Source organism: Hordeum vulgare, chromosome 2H (genome assembly GCF_904849725.1).
Source record: "Hordeum vulgare subsp. vulgare chromosome 2H, MorexV3_pseudomolecules_assembly, whole genome shotgun sequence".
Taxonomy (NCBI): domain Eukaryota; kingdom Viridiplantae; phylum Streptophyta; class Magnoliopsida; order Poales; family Poaceae; genus Hordeum; species Hordeum vulgare.
Window position 1 is genome coordinate 94,820,723 of NC_058519.1, and position 22,003 is coordinate 94,842,725.

At 45.2% G+C, this 22,003-nt stretch overlaps 1 non-coding gene and 1 pseudogene across 1 annotated transcript; both read left to right on the plus strand.

Annotated features, from left to right (window-relative positions):
* The first annotated feature begins 758 nt into the window (after nt 1-758).
* On the plus strand, nt 759-839 carry TRNAL-AAG. The gene has a single exon. It is a non-coding gene; the product is annotated as a tRNA-Leu (tRNA).
* A 984-nt stretch (nt 840-1,823) lies between these two features.
* LOC123429683 lies at nt 1,824-4,661 on the plus strand (annotated as a pseudogene).
* The last annotated feature ends 17,342 nt before the right edge of the window (nt 4,662-22,003 follow it).

A 22,003-nucleotide genomic window follows, 5' to 3' on the forward strand; every position in this document is an offset into this window, starting at 1 on the left:
ATGACATGACATGATAGGACAAATCTAGCTATGGCCGATGTCACACACTTGTTCTTACAACTGCCCTAGTCCCAAAACCCTGCATGTCACCATCTATTATGAGACTACCTATTACAGAGGCCATGTCGGTCAAATCATCTCTCTGCTGAAAAGATTTATGCATCCCATAAGCTCTCACTCATACTGTAAAAAGCTTGCAAGAAGCTTCAGATCTTGTTGTCATTTCAGTAATTCTAGTTACAACTACACTGCCCGTCAGCCCAAAATGATGGCCACATTCCTCGTCCCGTTGCTCCAGTGCCATGAACTTGACGAGGAGAGACCCGTCTCCTTACACCGACGGACCGAGACCGACCACCCCAAGGAAATTGCTTTTGAGAAGCCACTGTCAGCATCTCTCGAGTAATATTTCACTCGAGCACAGACACCGCTCCCCAAGCTAGCTGCTGATCATGCCCTCCTGATTTCCGTCCTGACTGTTGATTACTAGCTTTCTTCTTTCTCTTTTTTTTTGAAAAAGAGGATCGTTCCGATCTCTGCATCGTGATGATGCATGCAGCCATTGTTGATCACTAACTAGCAGTTGCAAACCTGTATCGAGATTTCTCCTCCCACAAGTTCTTCTCTCTAGTTTACGATTATGGTTTTCCTTTAGCCGTTGATTCTAGTTTCACTGTCAGGCGTAGAGGTCTGTGATGGGAATTACCTGGAATCACTCGCTGTTTTTTAGAGAGCGAACACGAAATTTATGACAAAATGATCAGATGGCCGAGTTGGTCTAAGGCGCCAGATTAAGGCTCTGGTCCGAAAGGGCGTGGGTTCAAATCCCACTCTGGTCAAAATTATATTTTTATTTTATTTTGGAGAAATAAGGGAAATGCAGTATTATTTTTCCCTATCGAAATCAAGCAGGCACCAGAGACATGCATTGACCAGCTGCAAAATCAAATTGACTATCTAGGAGTTAGGCTGGAGCCTGCGGAGGCGCCTGATCATGGCGCAACCGGGTCCCGACGACCCAGAGCAGCCCGACAGCCGACGCCGTAGCGAGCGTCCCCGCGCCGCATGCCATGCCGTCGGCGGCGAGCTGGTACGACGCGCACACGGGCGTGGAGACGAGGTCCACGATTAGCGCGGAGGACGCCGCTCCGACGATGACAAACGCCAGCAGCCACTCGAACGCCATCAGGACGACCAGCAGCCTGACATCGGCCGGCTCCGGCGGCGGCTGCTGCTGCTGGTAATGGCGCTCATACTTGAGCCAGTACGACTCGGCCAGCAACAGCATTGCACCAACTGGGACGGCCACCATCACCAGCATCAATGTATAACCTCCTGAGAAATCTCTACTATTAAAGGGGATCTGCCGTCTGTCGTGATGGTTCGACCACGGCAGATCCCCCACCGCTAGCATGGTTTCATTATTTTTTTTCACCGATTTTTTCATCCCTCCTTAAGCCAATCCGTTTCACAAAACAAAAACCAAAACATCTACCTCCCCACCTCGTAAACAGTTGAACACCCACGCATGCACGCCCACACGCACGCATCGCCTGGTGCTGCCTCCCTCGCCTCCATCACCTGGTGCTGCCTTCCTGCCTCCCTCACCTGCCTCGCCTCCATCGCCTGGTGCTGCCTTCATGCCTCCCTCGCCTGCTCGCCGTTCATCGCACCAGAGGAGCACCTTGCCGCGCTGGTGCTGCCTAGGTTTAGTTATAGAATCTGAGATTCTCTGGTCAATGGATCTTAACAAACCGCTTGTGTTTATAGCCGACAACCTCGTTCTTGAACTGTTCAGACTCTGATATGTCTCGCAAGCCGCAATGGAGATCAAACGTGCCGGCGGCGCGGGCGACGAGGACGACGTGTCCCAGGTGGAGCAGGTCCGGCTAACCGTGCCGGTGACCGACGACCCGTCGCTGCCGGTATGGACGTTCCGGATGTGGACGATGGGCTTCCTCTCGTGCGCGCTCCTCTCCTTCCTCAACCAGTTCTTCGCCTACCGCTCCGAGCCCATCGTCATAAGCCAGATCTTCATCCAGGTCAGTGCTCTACTCTGCTTACTCAGTACTACTCCATGGACGCCCATGCTGATTGGGGGAATTCACGGATCGCTCATGCATGCATGGATATGGATATGGATGCAGGTGGTGGCGCTGTGGTCGGGCATTTCCTGGCGCGGGTGCTGCCGGAGAAGAAGTTCAGGGTATTCGGACGAGAGTGCTCGCTGAACCCGGGGCCCTTCAATCGTGAAGGAGCACGTGTTGATCTCCATCTTCGCCAACGCCGGCGCCTCCTTCGGCGGTGGCAACGCCTACGCCATCGGCATCATCACCATCATCAAGGCTTTCTACAAGCGCAACATCTCCTTCGTCACAAGCCTGCTCCTCGTCATCACGACTCAGGTAACTGACCTATTAGTTAGATCCGTTTGTTGTTTCACTCGATCGATCTAACTGTATGTTTATGAATCTGACCGGTGTTCCATCCATGCATACCACGTACGTAGGTGTTGGGGTACGGATGGGCAGGGCTGATGAGGAAGTACGTGGTGGAGCCTGCGCACATGTGGTGGCCGGTGAGCCTGGTGCAGGTTTGTCTCATGAGGTACGTACGTACGTACGTACGTACGTGCTTCCCTGGTCGATGATTTATTTTGTCAAGTGTAACCTAATCAATTTATTCAAGTGACGAGAAGGAGATGATCGATCTGATCTGAGAGAGTGATCCAGACTGAAATTTGATGGCAGGGCAATGCACGAGAAGGAGAAGCGGCGGATGACGCGGGGCAAGTTCTTCCTAATCGCGCTCATCTGCAGCTTCGCGTGGTACACGGTGCCGGGGTACCTGTTCCCGACGCTGACGGTCGTGTCGTGGGTGTGCTGGGTGTTCCCAAAGTCGATCACGATGCAGCAGACCGGGTCCGGCCTGAACGGGCTCGGCATCGGCGCCTTCACCCTCGACTGGTCTATGGTGGTCTCCTGGCTGGGGAGCCCGCTGGTGACGCCCTTCTTCGCCACCGCCAACGTCCTCGTTGGCTACATCCTCCTCGTCTACATCATGTTGTCCGTCGCCTACTGGGTGCTCAACATCTACAGCGCCAGCAGGTACCCCCTCTTCTCCAACGAGCTCTTCGACGCCTCCGGCCAGCTCTACAACATCGTCAACGACAAGTTCGAGATCGACATGGACGCCTACGCGAAGCAGGGCAGGATCCACCTCAACCTCTTCTTCGCCGTCAGCTACGGCCTCGGCTTCGCCACCATCGCCGCCACCTTGAGCCACGTCATATTCTTCTACGGCAAGTATGTCCTTGTTACTAAATCACCGACATTTTAGCTGCTCGTGTTGCAGTTATGTACGTACGTACTGTGTGTGTTGCCTGTTTGATTGAGTTGTTAATTTCTGCATCAAGGGAGATGTACCAGAGGTTCCGGGAGTCGTACAAGGGCAAGATGGACGTGCACGCGAGGCTGATGAAGAGATACGACGACATCCCCAACTGATGGTTCTACATCCTGCTCGCGGCGTCCATGGCGGTATCCATGGTCCTCTGCACCGTGTTCAAGGAGGAGGTGCAGCTGCCATGGTGGGCCCTCCTTGTGGTCTGTGCCATGGCCTTCATCTTCATGCTCCCCATCAGTGTCATCACCGCAACCACAAACACGGTACTACGTACATGCTAAATGCTGACCGACCGTATACGGATCGATGGACGTGCACAATCGTATCGTTAATCAGTTGTGTGGCGTTGGATTAATAATCAATTGTAGACGCCGGGGTTGAATATCATCACGGAGTATTGCTGGGGTCTGATCATGCCGGGGAAGCCGATCGCCAAGGTGTGCTTCAAGGTGTACGGCTACATGAGCATGAACCAGGCCGTCTCCTTCCTTACCGACTTCAAGCTCGGCCACTACATGAAGATCCCACCAAGATCCATGTTCCTGGTGCAGGTACGTAACTGCACGCTGATTACAAATTATGAAGATTAATCCTGTACGTACGTCCAAGTCCAACCAACGTGTTCATGTTCGTTCAGTTTGTGGGGACGGTGGTGGCGTCGACGGTGAACACGGTGGTGGCGTGGTGGCTGCTGACCATCGTGCCGCACATCTGCGAGAAGGGCCAGCTCCCGGAGGGCAGCCCGTGGACGTGCCCGGGCGACCACGTCTTCTTTGACGCGTCGGTGATCTAGGGCCTCGTCGGCCCACGCCGCATCTTCGGGCCGCTCGGCTACTACTCGGCGCTCAACTGGTTCTTCCTCTTTGGGCTGGCCGGGCCGGTGGTGGTGTGGCTCTTGGCCAGGGCGCTGCCGCGGCACACCGGCTGGATCAGCCTCATCAACCTGCCCGTCATCCTGGGGGCCACGGGCATGATGCCGCCGGCGTCTACGCTCAACTACACGGCGTGGGGCTTCGTCGGCATGGTCTTCAACTTCTTCGTGTTCCGGTACCGTAAGGGGTGGTGGAAGCGGTACAACTAAGTGCTGTCGGCGGCCATGGACGGCGGCGTGGCCATCATGGGGGTGCTCCTCTACTTCGCGCTCACCAGCTGGGGCAGCCAGCTCGATTGGTGGGGGTTCCAGGGGCGAGTACTGCGACCTCGCCGCCTGCCCCACCGCCAAGGGCGTGATGGTGGACGGATGCCCCGTCCTCTGACTCTCAGACCGAGAGTTCAAGTCTTGATCAACACATGAAGCATGCACCTAGCTTAGCGCTAGCATAACGTGTAGAATTATCATAGATTGTGTGCTGCTCCTTGTCAATTGGAATGGAAAATTAGATTGTGTAGCTGTTAGACTGTTCAGTTCGTAGGTACTAGAGCTGCGGTTTGTTTGATGGGAGAGGATGCCCGTCTGGTTTAATATTGTGTAAAGATTCGTAAATTATCCTTATTTTATGAGACACAAATCCTTGATCTAACCCAATTTCAATTTTTTTTATGAGTACAGACGCATACCCTCTATACATACTCATACACTCATTCCTATGAACATCCACACACATTCTATTTCTTTGAGTACCTTTAAGAGATTGAGTCGGCATATCAACCTAATATTTACGAAGTCACCGTAGGCGCCTCGTCGTCGACTCTACCGTATGTCGTAGCGTTTTTTAGAAATGTCCCCCTGTTTTTCCGAAATTAACCCGCGGTTCTTCATTAAGTGGAAAAACCGTTTTGTTTTTTCAAAATAGCCCCTAGGCAGCTGTCACTCCGGCGCATATCGCGTCCGCCCCTCCCCGGTTCTCCTCCTCCCCTCGCCGCCGACCGTTTGCGTCCTTCGGGCAAAGCCTCCGCGCGGATCCGATGGCGGTGGGGTCTCAGGCGCGCTGGACCGGCTTGGCTTCGAGCGGGCGGCTCTGCAGCGAGCTGGAGGTCGAGGCTGGCCGCAATGCAGAAGCCAGGCGGCGCGGCGGCGGCGATATCCGTCCAGATCCGACGCTGGACTGCCACGGAAACGGTCGAGGAAGGGCTTTGTCGGAGATGAAGCGGAACTAGCTGTGGGACACGAGCATGGCGCGGGTGAGGCACGCCGCGTCCTGAAGGCTGGTCGGGGGTGCAGCAGAGGCGCCCCCTCTTCCCTGGACGGGGGAGGGAGGGGCGCGTCAGAGCAGCGACGCCGGATCTGGTGGTGCTGGTGGAATTGGGATAAGGTAGCGCCCGCATGGCTGCTCGCTGCTGCCGGAGACAGGGAGGAGAGGTTGGGTGCTCTGCTGCTTGCTCCTTGTTGGCTGGATCCAGGGGAGAAGGTGGTGAGGGGAGGTGGGGTGTGCTGACGGACGCGAACGGGGAGGCTGCTTGCTCCATGCTGGATGGAGATAAGGGAAGAAGGTGGGGATCCTATCCTAGCTATAGGCAGCAAGCAAGCTTGGGCAAAATCGACAACTCCACCCAAACCAGACTCTAGGATCACCTGCCAATATACCGTTAGGACTGATGGTCCTTTTGATATTTTTTTCTCCACACACAATTAAACTCAGCAGGGCATCTGGATGGTCATATCGCATTAGCTGAATGTATCAAATAAAAGTTAAGGAAATGCACATGTTTAATTAACATGATAAAATATAATCTATGCATTATGGAACTAAACTCATCAGGGGCATTAACGACGTGATGCCAAATTATTCACAAGGTACACACTTAAGAGATCAAGAACAATATGACCTCACATCAGTTAAGATTCAGCTTTGTCAACAATTTGAGATGGTGTGGTTTATTGTTAACATTTTATCATCATACATAATTTATTATGAAACGCTACATCTGATTCCAAAAAGAAAGTCATAGATTGTACATGTAAACTTAAGTATCAATATTTAAGAAATGTTATGATCTTTGAACATGATGTACTTGCACTAGGTTTTTTCTTTATATATATTTTATAATCTAAGTCCTTGCGTACGTGTCTTTTTTTTACAGTATCCACGCACGTTTTTATCAATGGACTACATTTTTTTCATTATTATTTTTCTCCCGTTACAACGCACGGGCATTTATGCTAGTTAGAATAATTTGTCGAGCGTTTGGCATGACGAGAGCCACCAGTTGATGGATCCATCAGCAAAAATACATACTGGAAAAATTGCACGATGGAAATGTGCTTAACTGGTGTGGGTCGTCGAGCGTGAACTGGATCACCCCTGGGATGCACGCCTCCGCGAGGACAGCCAAGACAAGCGCCGTGACGTCCAGGGCGAGGCTGCCGCCGCTGCAGACGACGATGAGCCACCCTGCTGCAGCCATGTGAATGAACGAACGAACGAACGAACCTGGAATTTCCAGCCTCTGTTTTCCTGGCAATCTCATGGATCGCTTGGCTGTGTCGAGCCCTCTTGAAGCCCCGGGTGCTAAAAGTATTTTCCTTTCTTGGCTACTGGGTGTTTACAAACCATGCCCCTCTGCTCAACTTGATCCGGTATACATTTTTTTTAAGACACTTGACCCGGTATACATGACAACATACTTTAGTGGGCTGGACTAGCTATGACAACTGCCACGCTTGTACACCTTTCGGTATTGTTTTTGTCATCCTCACTGTATAACTAGATGATGTCCCGCGCGTTGCTGCGGAAAACATGATCAACAGGTGTATAAATAGATGTTAAAAAATAAAAACTATTGCTAAAAAGTATTGGAATTGCTCCCGTTTTATATTTTAAGAACAATAACTTCACCTCGCAGTTTGGAGAAACCAACTCGGGGGCGTCGTCTCGCGCCGCCACCGGCCCCCATCTCCGCCCCTCCCCGCGTCGTCATCGGCCAACCCTCCCGCGCCGCCACCGGCCCCCCTCTCCGCCCCTTCCCGCTTCGCCGCTGCCGGAGGGGACGCCGGCGAAGCCGCGCGCGCCCCGGGTATGGCGGCGGCAGGGCCCCTCGCGTCGGCCCTCGGGCTCTGGCGTCGGCGCCCCGCGTCGGCGGCTGCGGGATCCGGCGAGATCTCGCCCACCGGCGGCGCCTGAGGGCGGATCCGGGGCTGCCATGGCCGGATCTTGTGCGGGGCGCGCGACCATGGTGGTAGGGAGCGGCGGCCGGGCACGGCTGCGTGGCAGGGAGCGTCGGTTAGGCGCGACTGCGGTGGCCAGGGCGCGCGGTGCGGTGACCCGTGACCCTGCCAGGGGGTCATGGTGGTGCGTGTCGGCCATGCTCAGCGGTCGGTGGCGGTGGATGTTCAGCGCAGCTCCGGGAGAAATCCTTTCTCTGGTCCTTATCGAAGCCGCGACGGCGACGCCCGCGGGTGCCGCTATCTTTCTTGGAAGCGTCGTTGTGGAGGTGTGCTGATCCCCTTCGACGGCCGCTGCCTGGTCAGCCGTCATGTGGCTGCTATGGCGGCCGGCGGCGCCAGATCTGGCCGCTGTCCTCCGGCCCTGATGTGGGCCTCTCTCCTGCGGATTCTTGGCGGCGCCGGCGTGGTTGCCGGGGCCCTACCTGCGGGTGAAGCCGGTGGAGGAGATTCAGATTGGGGGAAACCCCTTGGTTGGCCCAGGCCGGCCGCGCCGACAACGACGCTCAAGGGCGCCGTTATTCTTTTTGAAGACGTCGGTATACATCTGCTCCTCTGCTCCCCTTCCTTGCCTCTCGGGTGAAAACCCAACTCCGGTGGGCGGCGGCGGCGTCCTTGACGTCGTGACCTTCCTGAAGGCGTCGCCTAGAGGGCTGAGTGGTGGTGGGCACTGTGTGGGTCCTGAACGATTGCTGGTGGTGGGCACTGCTTCGGGGGAAACCCTAGGATCTGGTATTCCAGATCGGACGATGGCGGTACCGCGGTGTCGTTTCTCTCTTGGGAGCAGCGTTTGTGGAGCAGCGCTGGCAGACTAAGGCAGGAGGTCGAGCGGCTTCGTCTTGCACGGAATTTCGGTGGAGCTATCAAGTCATGCCTGGCCGACAGGTGCTACGCTGAGTCATGCGTGGTTGGCAGGTGCTACGCACGAGAGATCTCCCGGAGTCTTCGCATCTGGACGGATGAGCGCAGGGTGGTGGCGCTGTTGGGCGCCGTGGTGTCGTCGACGGATGTTTGGACTGGCATGGATGATGCGGATCTCTTTCCTGAAGATGGGTCAGTGGTTCGATGATGATGACGGCTTGTAAAACGTGTGCGTGAGGTGTGCGTTTTAGATGTGCTGCACCGGCTGTTGCTCCCGATACGTTATGTGGATGGATTGGCGACAACACCGGTCTTAGATATGTGGAGTGAGAGCACTCCACATTATTGAGTTGGTAGGTGTGAGTGGCGGCTTTGGATGGATTGATGTATACTCTTGTTAGACCTTTGTGGAATAATTAATAAAGATGGCTGCATGCATCGATTGATGCAGAGGCCAGAGGTTTAACCTCCTTTTCCAAAAAAAAGAACAATAACTTATATGAAGTATTTTATAAAAGATGCATAAAAAAGTGTAACATGATCTACATATATTTGTTCTAAAGTATATACCACACTAGTGGGGACGGGGCCTTTAGCCCCGACCCGTAAGGGGCTTTAGTCCCGGTTGGTGAACCGGGACTAAAGATTTTCAGATTTTGCTGGTTTTTGGGTTTTTTTTAATGAAATTATTTTTGGGTTTTAGGGTTTAGGTGCTCGTGAGATTAACGTGATGCCTCGTTTGGTGTTCGGGAATTAGTTTTCATATAATTTAAATAGAAATAATTATGCATATATATATAAGATTAACTTATCTTACAAGCGAGCATATATATACAATTATATGGAGATCTGAATTATCGGGACTAGAGCCCGTCTATTCGATTAAATGGACGAACATCAGTAATGGCCCCTAGTTACACTAAATCGTCCTTTGTCATCTATAACTTCCGTTCTCAGAAATCCCGCAAGCTCCTCTGCAACAGCAATCGCGCGTTGCTCTGGTAGGACCTTTCGTCCTCATGGCCGTGTGCTATATAAGAAGAGGAGATAAATATGAATATCAATCATGATAACAAAGAATGACGGGTAAAAATAGAGGTGTGAATGTTCATTGCTTACGTCGAATCTGTGATCCTTGAGCTCAGAGGTAAACGTGCGAATGGTCTCGCAAACATAGTATCCGCATAGATGCGTTCCCCGTGGCTGCTGGTCGCACTTTACGAGAATAGAATATATATAATCAGAATAATAATCTAGCATCATAAATGTATTGAAAATTAATAGAAGTATATCATACTACTACTTACCTGAGCCGCTCTAAAGGTCAGCTTCTCAGAAAAGTTACCGGGAGTCACGCACTTGAACCGCTTCCAAACCCTGCCCGACAAGGATAATGATTTGCTAAGTTTTTCATTAATTGATATATATGAAAATCATCGAAAGAGACCGATAGAGCGCAAGAATGATTAAAATTACCCTTGGAGCATGTCCTGCAGGCTTTGGAACTGTTCCAAGGGTCTCGATAATGGGTCGAAGGCATCAACTCTTCCCTTATCAATTTGAATGTCCAACAGAATCCAATGAAAGCTGCACACACACACACACACACATATATACACACACACACACACACACACACACACACACACACACACACACACACACACACACATATATATATATATGTGTGTGTGTGTGTGTGTGTGTGTGTGTGTGTGTCAGTAACTTATCAATTACACTTATAAGTGAATGGACACAACAGAGTAAAGACCCTCACCTGAAGTTGTATGGAAACAGTATGTGGTCACAGAAATTTTGATCTATTAGAAACCTTAGAAGGTTTTCCTCCGTCTCCTTGGGTTTATCAGTTAGCGTCGCTATATGTATTTTATCTGGGTAAATAAACCCAATATTTAGGATTCTCTTACTTTTACAATCCAGAATCTTCATTCTGCATAATAGAGTACAAGTTATATATAGACAATGAATTGAAATAACTAAACAAGTATATGTAGACAACGAATTGAAAAACTTACAGACAATAGCAACTCATAAGCGATTTGTCGAGGGCGTCGCCATTGTACATCTGGAAGAGTTCATCAAAGTCGATATGGATTTCTTCGGAGCGGCCGTAGTACTCCCGTGGGACACTCAGCACGATCATCGTTCTCCCATTCTTTGATTCACTTAAGTACCATTTATGCAAGTAACGCATATTTGTTGGGAGATCATCGTTGCTGACCAAAGGCTCTCCCATGACAAACTGTGGCTTAGGGGCTATCACAGCCTTGGGTATCCTGTCGTCTTGGGAAGCCAGCAAATCTTCAACCGAGATACCACATTCAGCCGCCAACTCCTTTGCTCTTTCAAAAGCTTGCCCCTGCACCGGAGGGGGAACATTCTCGGTTAACACCTTGAGGGGTGGGATCGACTGTTTGGCCTGTTGTCCAAGCTGAGGAACGTCTGATTTTTGCTTGCTTGTAGTTGAACTTGATTTGCTCCCACTTGCACTTGCACGTGAGCTGCTCTTTTTCACTTCCTTCTGCAATGTGCGTATATAGTCATCAAGCTTATAGTGTAAGTCATACTGTGATGGAAGGGTTATGAAGTCTTTTGCCCATGCTATTTGCTTCTCGGTGTATTCCGGGCGGGGCTCGGGTTCCTTCTTTTTCATCTGCGCATCATGCTGTTCCTTTGCTATCCTGGCGTTTTCCTCGGGGGTACGATCATAAGGTCTGATAGGAAGATTAGCATGAGGTACCTTTGGGAGGGGCGACCGTTTGCGCTTTGGGGGGCTCCGTCGCTTAGGAAACGTCGGCGGAGCGTTCTTGGTGGCACGCTTCCGCTTAGTATCCTGTGCGGGCGGCGGCGGAGATGGACGACCCAAGTCCGGCGGCGGTGATCGAGATGGACTCGTGTTGTGCTGCCCGACGTCATGTGGTGGGCTTGGAGGTAATGGAGGTGTAGGTGACCTGCGACGACTCGGAGGCGGTGTTGTCCTTGGGGCCGAGCCTGGAAGCTTGATGTAGTTCTTGTCCCATAGGATGACTCCACCCAGTACTTCTCCGAGTGTCCTCTCATCTTCGGGTCCAGCTATGTCGAGCTCCATATCATTAAACCCCATCATGATTTCATCCACCCCGACTTTAGCAAAGCCAGCTGGAATCTCACGGCCATGCCAGCGTGCATCAGGGCCAGAAGGTAAAGCTTGTCCGACGGCCACCTTCATGGATATGTTCTTGAATTTCTGATGGAGTTCACATGATGTTGACTCCTTGATTCCATCCACGGGGTAGCCGGGACCGCCCTCTATCATTCTCCGTGCATCGTCGGGCGGGGCCTCAGATTCAGCCACGCTGCTTTTCCGCTTAGATGGGGCGCCGGTAATATCAAGTGCAGGATCTTCCTGGCGCGGTACTCCTCTAAGCTCATCAATCTGCTTCTGTTGCTCGTTAATCCTGGCAAGCAACTGGTTGAACTTGTCATTCTCCTCATCCTATTGCCGCTTCTTTGCTCTCTCTCGGCTTCTGTAAGTGTCTTGGTCTCTGGCAAACCCAAGCCACCACGGGTAAGAAGGACCAAAGCCTCGCGTTCGTCCTCCATGTTCGTCATTGCCGAGGACTAGTGTGAGCAAATCTTTATCTCTATCTGCAGCGAACTTTCTTTTTCCCTCCTTAATTTCTTTCACTATCCTTTTCCAATTTTCCCTTGGTATCCTAAAACCGTCATTGCAGATGAGGTCCCCTGTTTTTTCGTCGTACGACCCACCATGCGCAGGGAACCAATTTCTTGCTCTCAATTCCCACTCATCACGGAGTGGTTCATGTACGATGCCTTTATCTATCAGATCTTGCTCTTTCTTATCCCACTTTGGGATGGCAGTCTCATAGCCCCTTGGCCCCAGCTTGTGGTGATATTTCTTCTTGTCGGCATTTATCTTGTTCTTTTCTGATAATGCCTGGGCATCTTCTGACTCCTTGTACTCTTGAAATGACTTCCAGTGATTCGCCTGCTTGGCTAGATACCCCTCGAATACTGGCACTTTCTTTGTCTTCAGATAGTTTTTTCCATAGCTTCTTCTTCTAGCTACGGAACAGTTCGGCCATCTTCTTCAGAGTCCACTGCTTGACTTTGGCCCTCAGTTTGTGTGCGGCGTCTTCATTCTCACATTCTGGCAGGTTGAAATGTGACATGAGATCATTTCAAAGATTATCTTTGTACCTTTCGGCGACATAGTCACTATCGGCTGCCCCTTTGCGCTTGTTCCACTCCCGAACGCTGATCGGGACGTGATCCCTAACGAGAACTCCGCATTGCTTCTTGAATGTGTCAGCAGCATTCTTAGGAAGCTTGGGTTCGCCCGTAGGAAATATCACCTCAAAGGTGTAATGCGTCCGTGCATCCAACTTTCTAGTCGGGCCTCGTTTCGTAGTTTTGCTCGATGTGGAGGCCTAAGAGGGAGAAACATTCGTCAAATGAATGTATATGTATACAATATAGAGCTATCTCCAATATTTTTCACATATTACAAGTGATTGTCGAACTTCATATGTATACCTCGCCGGACTTTATTATTTCTTCACCGGCTTCTCCATTAGTGGAGCTATCACCTTCTCCGTCATTGGACCTATGTCCTGCCCCATCGGCTTCATCTTCGTGTCGCTCGACCTCCATTCCAACGTCGTGGTTTAGATATGGTTTTGATTATACCTTTGAGAAGTTCTTCCTCTTCGAGGTTCCTGATATGTGGATCCATAGTTCTGCAAAAAAACGGATTCTCTTAACCTTTGTACCAAAAAAGAATTATTCTATCAGGAACTCCGTTCCAAAACAACTTTAGTCCCGGGTCGTGGCTCCACCCGGGACTCCTAGATTTCTGCATATTATTCAAAGTAGGAGTACTTTTCCAACTTGATCATTCAATAAGCAAAACCAAATCGTAAAATAAAGTAGTATTCAAATTAGCATGCATTCAATTATAAGCTAATACATCATCTCTTTTGTCCATACATCGTCGAATATTATCACTAATACTCCTCGAATACTATCATACATATAGCATCACTGATACATCTAGAACCGTAGCGCCCGACGGGTATCGGCGCGGGCGGTGGACACCCAAAGAGAAGGAACCATCACAGGATCATAGCTCCAGTGAGATCCCCGAAGAACCTGCCAGGTATGCTCGAACCTGCCCTCCAACGCAACCATGTAGCGACGGACGTGCTCATCCTCCTCGCTGACACGGTGACGTACCACCTCCGCGGTGTCCGGAAGCCTCGGCACCCTCACTGGCCCACGCGACCGCCACCAAACAAGGATCGGGTCAACGACGGGCTGGCTCCTCACCAACCTACGCCCCCCGGAAGGTAGCACCTCCCAATACCACTCGGGCGGAGCCCAGTCCCAGACAAGGCCCCTCTGATCAAGCAGGTGTCCTCCGCCGAGTCGACGACGAGGATGCGGGATAGACATCGTAAAATGAACTAAAAAAAGTAAACTAGTTCTATTAATTTTCTTGCTAAAAATAAATTATTAACACTTAAGCATATACAATAGCAAAATTAAACTATTAACACTTAAGCATATACAATAGCAAAATTAAGCAATAATCTAAGAAACACTATTAACACTTAAGCATATACACTATACAATATTTCTTCTTCTTGTAACCCTAAACTAATTTTTCCTCTTCTTCTATTTCTCCTCTTCTTCTACTTCTTCTTCTACTTCTACTTCTCCTCTTCTTGTACTACTTCTCTTCTTCTTCTTCTTCTTCTTCTTCTTCTTCTTCTTCTACTTCTTCTTCTACTTCTACTTCTTCTTCTTCTTCTACTTCTTCTTCTACTTCTACTTCTCCTCTTCTTCTACTATTTCTCCTCTTCTCTTCTTCTACTTCTCCTCTCCTCCTCTTCTAATTTTTTCTCTTCTTCTACTTCTCCTCTTCTTCTATTTTTCCTCTTCTTCTCCTCTCCTCCTCTTCTTATTCTCCTTTTTCTTCTTTTCTTCTCCTCCTCTTCTTATTTCCCTTTTTCCTAATTCTAAATATTACTAACCCTAATAATCTAGCACAAACCTAATAACAATAGGAATTAAATGACAAAAAAAATCTTTTTCTTCTTTTCTTCCATTTTTCTTCTTTTCTTCTCCTTTTTCTTCTTTTCTTCTACTGGCCGGAGTGTTGGGGAGGAGGGGGCGGGGGGCTTACCGACCGGAGGTGTCGACGGTGCGCGGCGAGGAGGACGGCGCGGCGGCGAGGAGGACGGCGCGACGGCGAGGAGGACGGCAGGCGGAGGCGAGCAGGATGGCGGGCAGCCTGACGGCGTCGTCGAGTTCGTCGCTGTGCCGCGCCGGGTAGGAGAACGAGAGGAAGAAGAAGAGAAATGGACGATTTGGGTTGGAAATTTTCTAACTCTCGCTTATATAGGTGGATCTTTAGTCCCGGTTCGGGGCTCGATCCGGGACTAAAGACCCCCTTTAGTCCCGGGTGGAGCCACGACCCAGGACTAAAGGCCCTTTTTCGGCAGACCAAAAGGCGGGAAGTAGGGGGTCTTTAGTCCCGGGGCGTGGCTCCACCCGGGACTAAAGGGGGTCTTTAGTCCCGGGGCGTGGCTCCACCCGGGACTAAAGCCCCTCCTCGGCTGCACGATAAGTTTAGTCCCACCTCGCCCAGCGAGGGGGACTAACACTTGTTTATAAGCCCCGTCGTAGCTTCTCCATCGAGCTCCTCTCTAAAGCAGGCTTACGGGCCTAAACTCACTGAAAATTGAAACTATATTCGAAATTGTAGAGAAAATTCAATCTAAATTAAAATGAGAATTTAGATTGAATTTTCTCTATGATTTCGAATATAGTTTCAATTTTTTTTTCTATTTTCATAATTAATAATTTTGACTATCCAAACTATTATCTATTTTGTTATTTTCAATTAAAAACTATGTTTTTTTGCATATTTGAGAATTTGACAAAACTATGATAATGAAAAGTGTTTGAAATTGAATAAATAATGCAAAACTATTTTCTATTTTCATAATTAATAATTTTGACTATCCAAACTATTATCTATTTTATTATTTTCAATTAAAAACTATGTTTATTAAAAATTCTTTTTGCATATTTGAGAATTTGACAAAACTATGATAATGAAAAGTGTTTGAAATTGAATAAATAATGCAAAACTATTTTCTATTTTCATAATTAATAATTTTGACTATCCAAACTATTATCTATTTTGTTATTTTCAATTAAAAACTATGTTTATTAAAAATTCTTTTTGCATATTTGAGAATTTGACAAAACTATGATAATGAAAAGTGTTTGAAACTGAATAAATAATGCAAAACTATTTTCTATTTACATAATTAATAATTATGACTATCCAAACTATTATATATTTTGTTATTTTCAATTAGAAACTATGTTTATTAAAAATTCTTTTTGCATATTTGAGAATTTGAGAAAACTATGATAATGAAAAGTGTTTGAAATTGAATAAATAATGCAAAACTATTTTATATTTTCAAAAGTAATTATTTTGACTATCCAAACTATTATCTATTTTGTTATTTTCAATTAAAAACTATGTTTATTAAAAATTCTTTTTGCATATTTGAGAATTTGAAAAAACTATGATAATGAAAAATGTTTGAAATTGAATAAATAATACAAAACTATTTTCTATTTTCAAAAGTAATTATTTTGACTATCCAAACTATTATCTATTTTGTTATTTTCAATTAAAAACTATGTTTATTAAAAATTCTTTTTGCATATTTGAGAAGTTGACCCTCAAAAACTAAAGGAGGCTTACTTATTTTTTTTTTTGAGCTAGTTGACCTTGAAATTGAAAAGCACTACAAATGAACTCTGAAAATGTTGAAAGTTGGGCATGCTATCATAATTTCACCCACATAGCATGTGTTAAAAAGTTGAGAGGGCTACGACAAAAACTGGATGCACTTCGTGTACAAAACGGACAATCTCTCTCGAAGTATCAGGGTTTCGAACGAGAACTCATCTCTTACAAAGGGATTTCATTTTTTTGAACTTATTTGAACTCCATACTTTTTGTGTGTTCAAAATGCACCATTCTATGGCACATCACAAAATTTCAACAATTTCTGACTTCATTTGGTATTCTTCGTGCATTTACTTATTTGTTTTTGAGCTAGTTGACCCTGAAATTGAAAAGCACTACAAATGAACTCTGAAAATGTTGAAAGTTGGCATGCTATCATCATTTCACCCACATAGCATGTGTTAAAAAGTTGAGAGGGCTACGACAAAAACTGGATGCACTTCGTGTACAAAACAGACAATCTCTCTCGAAGTATCATCGTTTCGAACGAGAACTCATCTCTTACAAAGGGATTTCATTTTTTTGAACTTATTTGAACTCCATACTTTTTGTGTGTTCAAAATGCACCATTCTAAGGCACATCACAATATTTTAAAAATTTCTGACTTCATTTGGTATTCTTCGTGCATTTACTTATTTTTTTAGCTAGTTGACCCTGAAATTGAAAAGCACTACAAATAAACTCTGAAAATGTTGAAAGTTGGCATGCTATCATCATTTCACCCACATAGCATGTGTTAAAAAGTTGAGAGGGCTACGACAAAAACTGGATGCACTTCGTGTACAAAACGGACAATCTCTCTCGAAGTATGAGGGTTTCGAACGAGAACTCATCTCTTACAAAGGGATTTCATTTTTTTGAACTTATTTGAACTCCATACTTTTCGTGTGTTCAAAATGCACCATTCTAAGGCACATCACAAAATTTCAACAATTTCTGACTTCATTTGGTATTCTTCGTGCATTTACTTATTTTTTTTGAGCTAGTTGACCCTGAAATTGAAAAGCATTACAAATGAACTCTGAAAATGTTGAAAGTTGGCATGCTATCATCATTTCACCCACATAGCATGTGTTAAAAAGTTGAGAGGGCTACGACAAAAACCGGATGCACTTCGTGTACAAAACGGACAATCTCTCTCGAAGTATCAGGGTTTCGAACGAGAACTCATCTCTTACAAAGGGATTTCATTTTTTTGAACTTATTTGAACTCCATACTTTTTGTGTGTTCAAAATGCTCCATTCTAAGGCACATCACAAATTTTCAACAATTTCTGACTTCATTTGTTATTCTTCGTGCATTTACTTATTTTTTTTGAGCTAGTTGACCCAGAAATTGAAAAGCACTACAAATGAACTATGAAAATGTTGAAAGTTGGTATGCTATCATCATTTCACCCACATAGCATGTGTTAAAAAGTTGAGAGGGCTACGAAAAAAACTGGATGCACTTCGTATACAAAACGGACAATCTCTCTCGAAGTATCATGGTTTCGAACGAGAACTCATCTCTTACAAAGGGATTTCATTTTTTGAACTTATTTGAACTCCATACTTTTTGTGTGTTCAAAATGCACCATTCCAAGGCACATCACAATAGTTTAAAATTTTCTGAAGTCATTTGGTATTCTTCGTGCATTTACTTAATTTTTTTGGAGCTAGTTGACCCCGAAATTGAAAAGCACTACAAATGAACTGTGAAAATGTTGAAACTTGGCATGCTATCATCATTTCACCCACATAGCATGTGTTAAAAAGTTGAGAAGGCTACGACAAAAACTGGATGCACTTTGTGTACAAAACGGACAATCTCTCTCGAAGTATCAGGGTTTCGAACGAGAGCTGATCTCTTACAAAGGGATTTCATTTTTTGAACTTAATACTTTTTGTGTGTTCAAAATGCACCATTCTAAGGCACATCACAATATTTTAAAATTTTCTGACTTCATTTGGTATTCTTCGTGCATTTACTTATTTTTTTTGAGCTAGTTGACCCTGAAATTGAAAAGCACTACAAATGAACTCTGAAAATGTTGAAAGTTGGCATGCTATCATCATTTCACCCACATAGCATGTGTTAAAAAGTTGAGAGGGCTACGACAAAAACTGGATGCACTTCGTGTACAAAACGGACAATCTCTCTCGACGTATCAGGGTTTCGAACGAGAACTCATCTCTTACAAAGGGATTTCATTTTTTTGAACTTATTTGAACTCCATACTTTTTGTGTGTTCAAAATGCACCATTCTAAGGCACATCACAATATTTCAACAATTTCTGACTTCATTTGGTATTCTTCGTGCATTTACTTATTTTTTTTTGAGCTAGTTGACCCTGAAATTGAAAAGCATTACAAATGAACTCTGAAAATGTTGAAAGTTGGCATGCTATCATCATTTCACCCACATAGCATGTGTTAAAAAGTTGAGAGGGCTACGACAAAAACTGGATGCACTTCGTGTACAAAACGGACAATCTCTCTCAAAGTATCAGGGTTTCGAACGAGAACTCATCTCTTACAAAGGGATTTCATTTTTTTTGAACTTATTTGAACTCCATACTTTTTGTGTGTTCAAAATGCACCATTCCAAGGCACATCACAAAATTTCAACAATTTCTGACTTCATTTGGTATTCTTCGTGCATTTACTTATTTTTTTTGAGCTCGTTGACCCTGAAATTGAAAAGCACTACAAATGAACTCTGAAAATGTTGAAATTTGGCATGCTATCATCATTTCACCCACATAGCATGTGTTAAAAAGTTGAGAGGGCTACGAAAAAAACTGGATGCACTTCGTGTACAAAACGGACAATCTCTCTCGAAGTATCAGGGTTTCGAACGAGAACTCATCTCTTACAAAGGGATTTCATATTTTTGAACTTATTTGAACTCCATAGTTTTTGTGTGTTCAAAATGCACCATTCCAAGGCACATCACAATAGTTTAAAAATTTCTGACTTCATTTGGTATTCTTTGTGCATTTACTTATTTTTTTTTGAGCTAGTTGACCCTGAAATTGAAAAGCACTACACATGAACTCTGAAAATGTTGAAAGTTGGCATGCTATCATCATTTCACCCACATAGCATGTGTTAAAAAGTTGAGAGGGCTACGACAAAAACTGGATGCACTTCGTGTACAAAACAGACAATCTCTCTCGAAGTATCATGGTTTCGAACGAGAACTCATCTCTTACAAAGGGATTTCATTGTTTTGAACTTATTTGAACTCCATAATTTTTGTGTGTTCAAAATGCATCATTCTAAGGCACATCATAATATTTTAAAAATTTCTGACTTCATTTGGTATTCTTCGTGCATTTACTTTTTTTTTTGAGCTAGTTGACCCTGAAATTGAAAAGCACTACAAATGAACTCTGAAAATGTTGAAAGTTGGCATGCTATCATCATTTCACCCACATAGCATGTGTTAAAAAGTTGAGAGGGCTACGACAAAAACTGGATGCACTTCGTGTACAAAACGGACAATCTCTCTCGAAGTATGAGGGTTTCGAACGAGAACTAATCTCTTACAAAGGGATTTCATTTTTTTGAACTTATTTGAACTCCATACTTTTTGTGTGTTCAAAATGCACCATTCTAAGGCACATCACAAAATTTCAACAATTTCTGACTTTATTTGGTATTCTTCGTGCATTTACTTATTTTTTTTGAGCTAGTTGGCCCTGAAATTGAAAAGCATTACAAATGAACTCTGAAAATGTTGAAAGTTGGCATGCTATCATCATTTCACCCACATAGCATGTGTTAAAAAGTTGAGAGGGCTTCGACAAAAACTGGATGCACTTCGTGTACAAAACGGACAATCTCTCTCGAAGTATCACAGTTTCGAACGAGAACTCATCTCTTACAAAGGGATTTCATTTTTTTGAACTTATTTGAACTCCATACTTTTTGTGTGTTCAAAATGCACCATTCTAAGGCACATCACAAATTTTCAACAATTTCTGACTTCATTTGGTATTCTTCGTGCATTTACTTATTTTTTTTTGAGCTAGTTGACCCAGAAATTGAAAAGCACTACAAATGAACTATGAAAATGTTGAAAGTTGGCATGCTATCATCATTTCACCCACATAGCATGTGTTAAAAAGTTGAGAGGGCTACGAAAAAAACTGGATGGACTTCGTGTACAAAACGGACAATCTCTCTCGAAGTATCATGGTTTCGAACGAGAACTCATCTCTTACAAAGGGATTTCATTTTTTTGAACTTATTTGAACTCCATACTTTTTGTGTGTTCAAAATGCACCATTCCAAGGCGCATCAGAATAGTTTAAAATTTTCTGAAGTCATTTGGTATTCTTCGTGCATTTAATTAATTTTTTTGGAGCTAGTTGACCCCGGAATTGAAAAGCACTACAAATGAACTGTGAAAATGTTGAAACTTGGCATGCTATCATCATTTCACCCACATAGCATGTGTTAAAAAGTTGAGAAGGCTACGACAAAAACTGGATGCACTTCGTGTACAAAACGGACAATCTCTCTCGAAGTATCAGGGTTTCGAACGAGAGCTGATCTCTTACAAAGGGATTTCATTTTTTTGAACTTAATACTTTTTGTGTGTTCAAAATGCACCATTATAAGGCACATCACAATATTTAAAAATTTTCTGACTTCATTTGGTATTCTTCATGCATTTACTTATTTTTTTTTTGAGCTAGTTGACCCTGAAATTGAAAAGCACTACAAATGAACTCTGAAAATGTTGAAAGTTGGCATGCTATCATCATTTCACCCACATAGCATGTGTTAAAAAGTTGAGAGGGCTACGACAAAAACTGGATGCACTTCGTGTACAAAACGGACAATCTCTCTCGAAGTATCAGGGTTTCGAACGAGAACTCATCTCTTACAAAGGGATTTCATTTTTTTGAACTTATTTGAACTCCATACTTTCTGTGTGTTCAAAATGCACCATTCTAAGGCACATCACAAAATTTCAACAATTTCTGACTTCATTTGGTATTCTTCGTGCATTTACTTATTTTTTTGAGCTAGTTGACCCTGAAATTGAAAAGCACTACAAATGAACTATGAAAATGTTGAAAGTTGGCATGCTATCATCATTTCACCCACATAGCATGTGTTAAAAAGTTGAGAGGGCTACGAAAAAAATTGGATGCACTTCGTGTACAAAACGGACAATCTCTCTCGAAGTATCACGGTTTCGAACGAGAACTCATCTCTTACAAAGGGATTTCATTTTTTTGAACTTATTTGAACTCCATACTTTTTGTGTGTTCAAAATGCACCATTCTAAGGCACATCACAAAATTTCAACAATTTCTGACTTCATTTGGTATTCTTCGTGCATTTACTTATTTTTTGTTGAGCTAGTTGACCCTGAAATTGAAAAGCACTACAAATGAACTCTGAAAATGTTGGAAGTTGGCATGCTATCATCATTTCTCCCACATAGCATGTGTTAAAAAGTTGAGAGGGCTACGACAAAAACTGGATGCACTTCGTGTACAAAACGGACAATCTCTCTCGAAGTATCAGGGTTTCGAACGAGAACTCACCTCTTACAAAGGGATTTCATTTTTTTGAACTTATTTGAACTCCATACTTTTTGTGTGTTCAAAACGCACCATTCTAAGGCACATCACAATATTTTAAAAATTTCTGACTTCATTTGGTATTCTTCGTGCATTTACTTATTTTTTTTGAGCTAGTTGACCCTGAAATTGAAAAGCACTACAAATGAACTCTGAAAATGTTGAAAGTTGTCATGCTATCATCATTTCA